Raw genomic sequence first — 12556 nt, forward strand, 5'->3', positions numbered from 1 at the left:
TCTGATCCCATCTCCTAGGCAGGGAGAGAAACTGGGAGAGCTGGAGCCATTGTCAGATTAAGTTATTTGTACAGCACCTTGCACATCAGGCTCCTGCTCTGGCACTACGGCAATGCACCTAATAAATAATGCTAAATTCAACCTGGATTGAGGCCCCGTCTGGAGACATATGGGGTGGGGACTAGAAATTAATGAGAGTGTGAAGAAGCAGGACCAGAGAAGGAAATTGGGAAGAAGGAGCTGAGAGCGTGGGAGGGGGGGCAGGGAACAGCCCAATAAAATGAAATGTAAAGTGGATGAATTATTTACTGCAAGAAACAATTGCGAAGTCCCTCACTCTGGCTCTGTGCCTTCTCAGAGAGGATCTGCAGCACTTCTCCCCAGCGTGCTGCTGAGTGATTTTTTACGACTGGATACACGAGGCCAGATAATCTTATAAGAGACTCCAGCAGATTGGCTTAGTATTGATCATGTGCTGAATGTAAAGGCTTTCCACATCCATCTGCTCCTGCTCCCAGACTGACAGCTCGACTGGAACTGGGTCTTGCCCCAGGCATTTGCACCCAGAAGTCCTGGTGTCACCACTGTCCTGCCCCGGCACATTCACCCCAACGGTGAGGAAAATGGGCACAAAAGCAGTTTCCAGGCCAAGGGTTAAAATAGTGCTAAGTGGAGCCCAAATGGTTGGTCCTCAGTGAGCCTTTCAGTAAAATCCCCCACCCAGCCCCCAGCTCTGGCAACAGCACAGCTCTGCAGCAGGGCCAGCCTAGATCAAAACGTAGTCAGATCTACACTATGGCCCCTCACTGGGCCCATAGCCCATGCCCACAGCACAGCAACCTGCCTAGCCTGCACAGCCAGGCACCAGACACAGCTGCCCTCCATCCAACCTACAGTTCAACTGCCCCCTCCCCAAAGGTATGAGACAGTGTCCATCCACAACCCTGGGCAAAGGCAGGCAGCCATCAGGATGGCATGGCCTTCCCAGCTCTCCCCGAGAGCCAAGCCGGGGTGACCTGACTGAGACAGACACAGCTCAGGGAGGGACACTGAGGGCTTAACAATAGAAATGCCAGCGGCACGCACGCACAAAGGCAAAGGGGGAGCCACACAGCTGAATTTCAGCTCAGTGCCAGTTCTCTCCAGGCCAATGGCCCCTCCTTGCCCCATTCCCTGAGCAGCCCAGCTCTAGGGCTGTCAGAAAGCTCCCTGAGCTAACCCACAGCTGGCTGTGCTCTGCCAGGCCCTGGGCTCTGTCTGTCTTCTCAGCATTCCCCATCTGGCAAGCACAGAGCTGGGGCTGCCTTGGGCTGTTTGGCTGAAACTGGAGAAAGTTTGCACCTGTGGGAGGGGTGGAACCAGGCAGGGGTAGGGGGAGGATGCTGGGACAAGCCACAAGCCAAACTGGAAAGAGTTCAGGGAAGGGCAATAAAGATGCTCCCAGCAGGGAGGGAGTCCTGGGGAGATTAACACAGCTAACTCCACACAGCTGAGCAGGGGCATAAGGGGCTGGTTGCGGCCCGTATCTGGCACTGAGGGAGGGGAGTTACTAAGGGTGAGACACAGGGTAGAACTAGGCCACAAGGGATGGAGCTAAGAAAGGAGTAAGATCCAACAGGCTGCCTGACAGCCGTACGCAGGTGCTGATAATGGGGGCATGGTACCCGAGGCCAGAGAAACAGGCCCAGCAGGGACGCAGGTGAGGGCCAGACCCTGGCTGTCTGCCTGGCTCTGTTGCTATGTGATCAGCACTGCAGAGACACAGTGAGCCCATGCCTGCCCTAGCAGGCTCACCCCTCAGGGACACAGCAAGGGATGTGACACCCAGTCCTGGGGGGTCACCCACAGCCAGGCGGGATGGGTGCCCTGGGCCAAAAGGGATGAAGAGCTGCAGCTTTCCATTAGTCTCAAGAATGTTTGTATACCTCACACCTGTTGGCGCTGCCAATGGGCGAATTCCTGTGACCGGCAATGGCAGGGGCTGCGCTCAGGAGCCAGCCCACAGCCGAGCCCAGAATACAGGTAGGTGCGCTGAGGCAGCGTCCGGGGGCAGCCTTTGCAGTGAGGAAATGGAAGAGCTGTGCTCCAGCCTGCGTGGTGCTCCCGAATGCCAGCCCCTCCGGCTCTGTTCCCAGCCAGCGGGGTAGAGCTGCGCTTTATTCGGCTAGAAGGGCTCAGGGTGGATCCAGATGAGCCTGGAGTCTGGTGCTAGCTGGGTAATGGGAAGTGGAAAAGCCTTTGGCACAAAGTCCTGGAAGGGAGACACATGGAGACATCAGAGGAGAGGGGTCTGGGATAGTGCTGGGGCCTCTGGCTGCTCCATCACTGGACATCAGCAGGGGATGGAGGGACAGGGCAGGACAGCATGAACTAGACACCTCATACATTCACCACAAGTGCTGCCTGGCCTGCAGTACACTGCCCTGTATGGATCGGCGGCGGAGGGTGCAATGGTCAGCCCTTAGGAAGCTGATAAGGATGCATGCCAATGCTGTTCAGTGGCCTGAGTCGGGCCCTGGGTGGGCTAGGCAGCATGGCCATTCCATGCCTGTCTGTGACAGGAGGGCTCAGGTCCCGTTTCCTTTGCTAGTTGTGGCTCTAACAGCGCTATGTGATTCTTCCAGGAAAGAGGCTGGGGGAGACCACCCAGGGACATGCCTTCAGAGGGGCACACGCTGGCTTTTGGCTTTCGTGATGCAAATCTTGTGCCTTCTGCCCCTCAATGGGATGGTGGTTGCAGAGGGCACAAGCTGGCTCCCAAAGCTTCCAGCCCTGGGGCCAGCTCAGGCGGTTTGACCCTTCTGCTGCTGCTGCCCCTCATGCTCAAGCTCCTTGCACAGGGAGTGTGTGAGGCACTTGTTTGGCAAGGAGGTTTTCAGACCAGTGTGGAAAGGGTTAAGGAAGGAGCAGCAGAGTAATTGTGAGTTAATATGGTCCTGTGTTTTTTATTACACTCAGCGCATTAAATTGATAGCCTGGTACCAAAGGCCAGAAGTGTCACCTCTCAACAAGATGAAATCTATGTAGCCCATGGACAGGGGAAGGCTGGAAGATTTATAAAGAACTCCATAAAATTAACATTTGGATGGAAACAAGAGGGAAAAGCAACAGCAACAGCCTGGTTAGCGAGTCTCTTTGCATTTTCACAGCTTCCATCCAGCCAGACAGATACTGCTGATGGTCAGAAATGCTGCCCCAGCCGGTCCTGCCTGCTGGTTGGATCTGGAGTGTCTTAATCAGTGGGAAAGGCAAAATCTGGGCTCCTGTGAGAAGGTGGCCTTTTGGCGGAACTGGGGAGTGGGGGAGCCCAGGGCAGGGTTAGCAGGGAGCTGTGGGTCAGGATTGAGGGCAAAGGCTGTGGGAGCAGTGATATGGTTGTACTATTTACACACCCAAACCCGTGTGATGGCACTGGCTGGGCACAGCCGGGGCCCATCTAGCCATGTAATAAATACACACAAACATGCCAGGCTTAGCCCTCCTCCCCGTCCCCTTAGAGAGGGGACCAGAGCACGGCCCAGCTGCACAGGGCTTAGTGAGCACATGTAATGGACAGATAGCACGTCATGGTGTGCACACACACACATTGTACCCCACATGCCTGCATCATGATATTCTCCCATGCGCACACACACATTGCAGCTTCACACTTACACTCAGCCACGCATCACACTCATCATGTTTGTGCTCACACACCTGGCCTACCCAGTGGAAATGGAGTCATTAGCAGCAGTGCCGGCAGTCTGAGTGCTTTGCAATTAAAGCGAGGAAAGGTTTATACAGGAATAAATCTGTGTTAATGAGGTGAATCCTACTCCTGCCCCGACAGGCTCTCAATCAAAGCTAGGAATTTGGCAGGAGGGGGGCAGAGAATAAGGATGGGGCCATGCACTGCTCCCAGCCGGAAGCCAGGACTGCGGGGGCAGACGTTCCTAGGATCAGTAGCTGATCATGCCTGGGTCCCTCCAGGTGACGCCTTCCTGTCTGAAGTCAGCAGGAGGCACTGAGACCTCCTCAGGCCCAGGCAGGCTCTGAGATCCGGGCTCTGAGGGCTGCACTCAGACAAAAGTCTGTGACTGTGCAGGTAGACACACTGTGAAACAGCTGAGCCAGTCAGTTCCAGTTGGGGAGCAGATTGGGATGCCTCCTGCCTCCAAGCCTCTCTGCCCAACTCCCCTGGGGATCCCTGCACTGGATGGGCTGGGAGACAGAGGATCCCCATGTGGGCCAGGACGGTTCGGATTCCCCACATTGGATGCCCCTCTCCCTTGTCTGGTTCCCAGCACTATCGCTCTAACCCTGACACCTGCCTAAACGAGGATCCACTTAGCCTGAAATCCTGCTACAGCCCCTGTGCAGCGGCTCCCATTGCGTAAAGCCATGCAGCTGCAAAGGTAAACGGTGCATTGGGATTCCAGCAGGGTCCGGCAGGCAAGGCCAGGGCAATGCGCAGAGAATGTAGCTGTCTAGGAAACAAGGGAGGCAAAGTCACTCGCTCTCCGCATCTCACTCCAGTCCCCAGTGCACTCCTCCTCATCACAGCCTGTCAGCAGCACTGCTGAATGAGCCATCCTGTGCGCTGAGCCCTGATGGGCGTGAAGGGGGCTGGGGCTGGAACCAGACGCCCAGGTCCCTGCGATGGTATCCCGGGGGGGAGCTGGCTGTCCATCTTACACTGCCCTGAGGCAAACAAGGGGCAGGTGCTCAGAACGGTCACCCAAGCACCCTCTGTCCTCCAGGGGACCCCTTGCCCTGAGTTCTGCCTTCTCCCAGGGCACCCCCTTAGCAGCCCAAGCAGGGCATTTCTGCTGCTTTCCTGGAACTAGGACAGGAGCGGACAGCAGCAGGAATATCGCAGGGACAGGAGCCAGGTCAGAACTTCAGGAGCCCCCAGGGGTGGCCGGGTGGGGGAATGGGACTGAAGAAGCCAGCTCTCCCTGCATGGGTCTGGCTTGCCCGTAGCCCTGCATGAGCTGCCTGACAAAGCCAGCTCGTGCCACACCCCTGCCCTAGTGGCCCCTGACTCCCCACCGCTTGCCTGAGTGGCTCCGCCTGCTCCCCGGTCTCTTGCACTCACAGACACTGTTGCTCATGCCTGCTGTAAATTACCTGCTTTGCATTTTGCAGCAACAACTTAACGGTATTAATTTATCGTGTTCTGTCTTCAACAAACATCATTATCATATCGCCAGCCAGGATTATGCAAATCCTGGAACAGGAAATATTTCTCTCCCCAAAGTCACCTTGATTTATCAGTTTTAGCCCAAAATGATATAGACAAGAAAGTCAGTTTGGAGAAAGTGATAGATACCTGACCCCGCCCAGTGCCCCCTACTGGGCAGACCCAGCTCACAGGACTCACTGCATGTCCAGGCCTGGGGCAGCACTGGCCCCTCAGCTTGGCAGCCCCAGGGCCACCCAGAGGATTCAAGGGGCCTGGGGCAAAGTAATTTTGGGGGCCCCTTCCATAAAAAAAAGTTGCAATACTATAGAATACTGTATTCTCGTGGGGGCCCCTGTGGGGCCTGGGGCAAATTGCCCCACTTGCCCCCACCTCTGGGCGGCCCTGGGCAGCCCTTGCAAGCTGCGCCTGCATCTGGTGACCAGACACTCCACACAGGACCTGTGCCATGCAGCCTGCCATGAAACCAGGCACCGGCTGGGGAGTGAGCCAGCACACGCTGGCTTGGGGCATGGGGAAAGAGGCCGGGCAGGCAGAGATTCCCAAGGTGAACGCCAGTGAAACACACCCCTTCCCTGTGCAAAACGGATCTATGGACAGCTCCACGGCATAGCCCTGGCAGGCAAGGGGCAGACGAGGGGGACAGGGGGGTGGGTGAGGGCATGCCTAGGCAGGGAACGCATTTCAGTACTTTACAAATCAAGCACAGGAAGTAGTGCTTAGTGCTGAGCAGAGCTGGGCCTCCCTTCTGCCTCATCGTCAAGGGCTCTGAATGTCTCCCCTCTGGCTGTTTGGGGGTGAATTCCCAGTGCCGGCAGAGAAGGCTAAGGCAGCCCTACAGAAATAACTGACAGCGGCACCAGCTGCAGCTCCCTAGTTAAGGCTGGGCTGAGTTTTGCACTTAAGGCAGGAGTTCAGCCTATCTGTGTGAGAAACGCAGTGCACCCTCCCCAAACTTACTGTGTTGACGCATCAGGCCCAGAGTGAGTGGTCTGAGGGCGTACAAGAAAAGCTGTTAACTGCACCAGGCATTCGCGCTGAATGTAGAAGGGGTTCTTTATGAAAGGCAGTGCCCCTCAGATCTTGCTTTGGCCCTCTGTCTCTTCGTAACACAGACTCACCAAACCGTCTGTACAATTAGCACTCGCTGGAGCCTCGCACTAGGGCTACAAGGGAAGAAATATTTCTAGGGTTAATGGCAATGTTTCCTGGTTTTCTTCAGAAATAAGAGTTTCTCCGTCCACAGAGGGCAAAGAACAATGTTCTACTGCAGAGATGTTCCCAGCGGCCTGCCCCCCTTCTCAGTGGGACTCAGGCCTCCCCAGGGTTCCCCTCCACTCCAGCCCACCAACCAGCACCAACCAGCCCAGCACTGACCAGACTTTTAACGGCCCGGTCAGCTGTGCTGACGAGAGCCACCAGGGTCCCTTTTTGACCAGGCATTCTGGTCAAAAACCAGACGCCCGGCAAGTAGTCCAGGGGCCACTTGCTTTCCTGAGGGCAGCTTGGCTTCAGTCTCATGGGAACAATAGGAATTGGCAGCCATTTTGAAAAGGCATCTTAGTGGTGGCACTGTATGGCCTCAGACCATACAGTGGGCAAACTATGGCCCGGGGCCACATCCAGCCCTTCAGGCGTTTTAATCTGGCCTTCGAGCTCCTGCCAGGGAGCAGGGTCTGGGGCTTGCCCCGCGCCACGTCTGCCGTGGTTCCACGCAGCTCCTGGAAGCAGCAGTATGTCACCCCTCAAGCTCCTACGCGTAGGGGCTGTCACGGACTCACAGATCGTGCCCACTCGTGGCCCCGTGCGGTCCGTGGGGGGTGCCCCTTCCAGTGTGACAGCCCTTCTCGGGGGTCCACTCTCTCTCGGAGTCAGGCCCCTCCACCTCCTGGAGCCGCACCTCTCTGAGCCTTAGCACGTCTGCCTCTGCCGTGGGCCCCCTCAGGGAGTCCATGCGCTCTGGACCCCCCGGGCCTCCTCACTCCCGAAGGGGCTGACGCAACCCTGCTTTCTAGACCGGAGCGACTCTCAGCCAGCGTAACAGAGGAGGGTTTATTGAGAGTTGAACACAGCACAGGAAACTCTCAGGGCCTCAGGCCTGGCCTCCCTCAGCCCAGCACATCCCAGTCTCCCCTGCAGCCAGGGGGGCTCTGCCTGCTCCCCCTCTCCAGCCCAGAGCCCCCCCTGCTTCCCAGCTGGGCCTCCCATACCCCCGGCCCCAAGCCCTGCCTCTGTCCATTGACTTCTCTCCAGGGAAACAGGGTCGTAAACAGGAAGGCCTGGGTCTCCTCTCCTCTCAGCCCCCCTCTGGCCGGAACCGGCTGGTCAGGTCACCGGGGTCCTCTCTTCGTCTGAACTGGGTCTCCGGGTCACCAGGTCACCAGTCGCTGGGGTCTCCATCCTCCCGGCCCTCTGCTGGGGTCCCAAGTTCCCTCTCCCGACCTCTGTAACAACAAACTCCCTCTCCCCTCACCTCGTTAAACCAGTAACACCTGGGGACACTGAGTCCCCCTCCCTCCGCATGCAGCCCACTGGAAAACACAGAAACCCCAAGAACCCCCCCCACTTCGTCACACGGGCAGCCAGGGGGCTCCCCACACTGCTCCCGACACAAGTGCCACCCCCACAGCTCCCATTGGCTGGCAACTGCGGCCAATGGGAGCTGCAGGCGCAGCACCTGTGGACAGGGCAGTGCACAGAACTGCCTGACCACACCTCCTCGTAGGAGCTGAAGGGAGGACATGCTGCTGCTTCTGGGAGCTGCTTGAGGTAAGCGCCGCTCAGAGCCTGCCCCCTGCCCCAGCCCTGATTCCCGTCCCGCCCTCCAAACCCCTTGGTCCCACACTCCTGCACCCCAGAGCCCACGCCCGCAGCTGGAGCTCCTACCCCCCCCACACCCCAATTCCCTGTCCCAGGCTGGAGCCCCCTCCTGCACCCTGAACATCTCATTTCTGGCCCCACCCCAGAGCCCGCACCCCCAGCCTGAGCCTTCACCTCCACTTCCAATTTCCTGAGCATTCGTGGCCCGCCATACAATTTCCATACCCAGATGTGGCCCTCGGGCCAAAATGTTTACCCACCCCGGCCTCAGACCCATTGAAAACAATGGGAGACAGTGGCCATTTTGAAAGAGGGCATTTCTTCAGTTCTCTAAAGGTTCTAAAGGAGACTATTTTATGCTGACAGATAAACTTTCAACTATGAAAAATGACAGCAAAAGCACTCATTAGTGCAAAATGTTTCCTTTCAAAAGCTACCTGTTGCAGCAGATTGCTCAACAGAATGTGCAAGCAGTAGGAGGAAACTGGGGTGGGAGCTGAGGTGCACACAAACCCAGGAGAACGTGGAGGGGAAAACTGGTGTGGGGGTATAGCTGGGGAACATGGTGTGGGAGTTGTGGGGTGCACCGAGGCATGTGGAGGACAGGATGCAAGGAGAACCTCAGATGAGCAGGAAGGAGGAAAGGTGCACGTTCTGGCTGCTTTACGCTGCTATGGCAAAGCAAAGCAGCTGTAAACCTAGGGTTGCCAGGTGTCTGGTTTTCAACTGGAAAGTCCAGTTGAAAGAGGACCTGTACAGTGTTCAGTCACATGTACTCATCACCGGATACCAAAAGTCCACTTACCACAGGTGGGGGTGCCAAGGGAGGAGGAGCTGGGTCATCAACCCACGCCAGCCCCTGCTCAGCTGGAGTGGCCTCCTACCTGCAACTCGTGGGCAGGCAGGTTCCCATCCTAGCCCCCAGAGCAGTGGGAGCCCAGCTGGAGGGAGGTGGACAGGATTGAGTGAGGAGGAAGAGGGAGGGGGGAGAGCAGTGACAGGTGCAGGGCCTCAGGGAAGAGATTGGGAGATTCCAGCTCTCCTGCTGTAGTGTCCGGTTTTCAGAGATTAGAAAGTTGGCAACCCCCTCGTGTAGCCGGGGTAGCATGCAGGCCAGCCACATGAGGGGGTTGCCAACTTTCTAATCTCTGAAAACCGAACACTACAGCAGGCTGTCCTAGAGCGTGGTAAAGCAGCCAGAGTGTCCTGGCAAATCTGGCCCTAAAGGTTCAGATAAAACAACGATTGCAGGCTGATATTCACTATGAATATTGCATGGTAAGATGTTTGCTGGGTTTCCTGTTTGCTGTTCATCCGTAACATTTTTAATTAAGATAAAACAGGAAATGACACTGAGACAGATGGCATTTAGGTTGAGAGTGTGTCTCAGTAACTTAGGGTAAAATATACAGCAGGGAAGTTGTAATTATCCCAAACCCAAGTGTTATAAACCAGGAAATTCAGAATTATGGTTACACTTGAAAGACACCCATACATGCTAAGGTCTGGAAATGCACAGTCAGGGCAACCACAGACCTTAACTCTGCCCACTAGAGATGGAGTGAGAGAATAAATTAACGTGTTGCCTAGTCAGTTTAATATAATCTGGGAATATAAATACTACAATCGTCCTGGCCTGGTGCTCAGTTCTGTCACTGCAGGGCACAGCTCAGGCCATGTGGGTGCCCTGCTGACACAGTGATCGGATCACTGATCCGAGTCACTGCAGCAGCTGGGACTGAGCAGTCCCATGATGTCCGGCCTGGGCCATCCCAGAGGCACAGTCTATTCCATTCACTCCTCCCTCACATTCATATGCAAGCATCACCTTGCCAGAGCCTAGGGAGAGACAGGCCCCTCCCTGCTCTGGGACAGGCAGGCTCTGGTGCTGAGTAGCTCACAACTGAGTGCAGGGTGCTGGGGGATGGGACTCATCATTGTCCATGCCCTCCTTTGGGACATACTCAGCCCAAACTCCCAACAGATGCTCTTACTTGGCTCTCTCCTTGCCATTCATGCTGCCAGGACTCTTCATCCACTGAGTCACTGGACTCTCTCCAGCTCAATCCCTTTGTGCTAATTCCTGCCCACTTTTCCAGTTTTGCCTTCTACTTTCTGATTATTTCACACCTTCCTTCACGCTGCCCACTATGCAAGCAGCAGCCTCCAATGCCTGTGCACCATGTGCCCTGCAGCCCCCATCTTCTGTGGGAGGCCTTCCAGCAGCACGGGCCCCCACATCTCCCTGATGGGTTCCGTCCTACTCTGTAATGTCAGCTTCTGCCTGCAGGGCGAGAACTCCTCGGCCCAGGGCTGTAACTGATTACACATTGCACAGCTCCTGCTGCTATATTAGTTCTAAAGGAACCTCCAACATTCAGACCGTCACAGACCACGGGTGCAGAGACATGGCGGTGGGCACATTAGAAATAGGGTATTGATGGACAGACAGACAGACAGCCTGTGCTTAGCCCTGCCTCTCCTCCTTATCTCCCTGATCTATTTGGAAAGCTCCATCTTCATCTCTTTAGCCCTCTTTGCAGCAGTCTCTCATGCTGGCCTGTCCCAAGGGAGGGGCTGTGTCCAAGTGGGTTAGCATCCGGCTGGGGGCCACCTGCGGTGTACAAAGGAGCTGGGTCCTAGTAGAAGGGAGGCTCTGCTGAATGGTATGAACGGGGGCAGCATATTTTAGAGGGGTGGTCAGTTACTGGTTCTATTCTACTCACGCCAGTGAAGTTAGAGCTTAAGGGGTCCCTGGGTCATAGCCATCCCTCTGGGTCCGGGATGAAGTAGGGATGGGGGGACAGGGCCATAGCTGTCCCTGTGGAGTCAGGACTGAGCCAGGGGTCACTGGGCCATAGCTGTCCAGCAGGGATTAGCTGGGGGGCGGGGAGGTTGTCATTGGCCATAGCCATCTCACAGGCTGGGGGGGGGCTCCGATCGACTCAGAGTTCGCTACCCATTCATCTTCCCCCCTCGCTCAGTTACAGTTATGCCACTCAGGCAGCAGCACACAGAACTCTGCCAGTGCCAGAGAACAGCTGGGGAGGCAGAGGGAGGCAGGCGGAGCCAGGTGGGAGAACGGAGGCCGTGACAGAAAGACAGAGCCGGGCAGGCAATTCAATTTCCAGAGGCTGTCCCACCAATTCAGCTTACGCACATGATAAGAAACCCATTTCCAGCGATAGGCGCCCTAATCCCCAGCCTTCTTGCATTTCCATTTCCTGAGAGGAGCTGCCTCCAATGGGGAGTAATTTTCCCATCTAGGTTTGCTGGAAGGGACAGCGCTGGATTAAATACTGATTCTCCCAGCATTGTTTAACCCTTTATGTGCCTGCCTACAACACACTTGCAAGAGCCAGTGGAATGGGGAGACAGGCCAGGGTAGCAGGGATGCTGCTTCTCAGAACTGATGAGCAGAGCCATAGGGAGTCAGAGAAGTATCCCAGGGACCAGAGGGGGCTGCATCCCAGCAGGAGGGGCTAGGGATCAGGACTGAGGGTCATCTGCAGAGTGGGAATGAGGAGGCTCAGGACTGGCATTATGGTGAGCACCCAGAGACCCCTCCCTCCTGGGATCAGTGCCACACTGCACTGGACACCAGAAAAAGAGACAGTATCACTGACCCCAGCATTAAAATAGCATGCATCAGGCTCAAAAAATCATACAACTGGCTTTTAAATCATGAGCGTTACAAGGGTCAGGTGGGCAGCAAGGGGCTGGGGGCTATGATTATGCCCTAATACACCCTAGCAATGTTCCAGCCAGCCCCCATTATGACACCACTGCCTGCTACAGCTCACAACATTATGATGCACATGCCGTTTTTGTTTTGGGGTGCTGTCTGGGCATGGGGCAGGAGAGGAGCACTGGGTGCTGGCATCGGGAAGAGCGGAGGTAGGGAAAGTGGGAGGAAGGCCCCAGTTTACTGGGGTTTTTTTCCTCCTAATATTTGTTCCAGTATTGACAAGAGGCAGATTGGCACTGGCACGACAGGAATGTGCACACATCACTAATAAAGAACGCTGCCAGCATCACTGACAGAACTCACACCTGCTGGGCCCACTCAGCTCCGGGCAAGCGTGCTGCCCCAGAAGGCTCCAGCAGAGTTGCACTGGAACTGGGGGCTGGCGTTAGCCCAGTCCTTCAGCAGTAAGGTACTGCGTGTTATCACCTCACTGTTGTTTCAGCCACTGGCTCCCCAATCAACTCGCCACGATTTTCCAAAAAGAATTCTCTGCACTCTAGGGAGTGGCCCTTACTGCCCCTGGCTGGGCGATGCCCCCACCCAATTGCTAAAGGCTATTTCCCAAGAGCTCCCCAACCTGCCCTTTAGCAACAAGCTCTAAGTGAGATTCTGTAGAGGAGTTCAGCATCCCCACCACCTCATTCATGAATGTGCCAGCACCATTGTCTCCCTCCCTTTTCCCAGTAGATCTGTAAGAACATCTCCACCTTCACCCCCTTCGCCAGCATGAGCTCAGTCTGTTCTGTCTTTCCCCCAATGCAGCTAGTCACCATTTGACCACCTCCCCCTTTTCATTAGCGGGGAGG

This window comes from Mauremys reevesii, linkage group 13, assembly GCF_016161935.1.
Source record: "Mauremys reevesii isolate NIE-2019 linkage group 13, ASM1616193v1, whole genome shotgun sequence".
NCBI lineage: Eukaryota > Metazoa > Chordata > Testudines > Geoemydidae > Mauremys > Mauremys reevesii.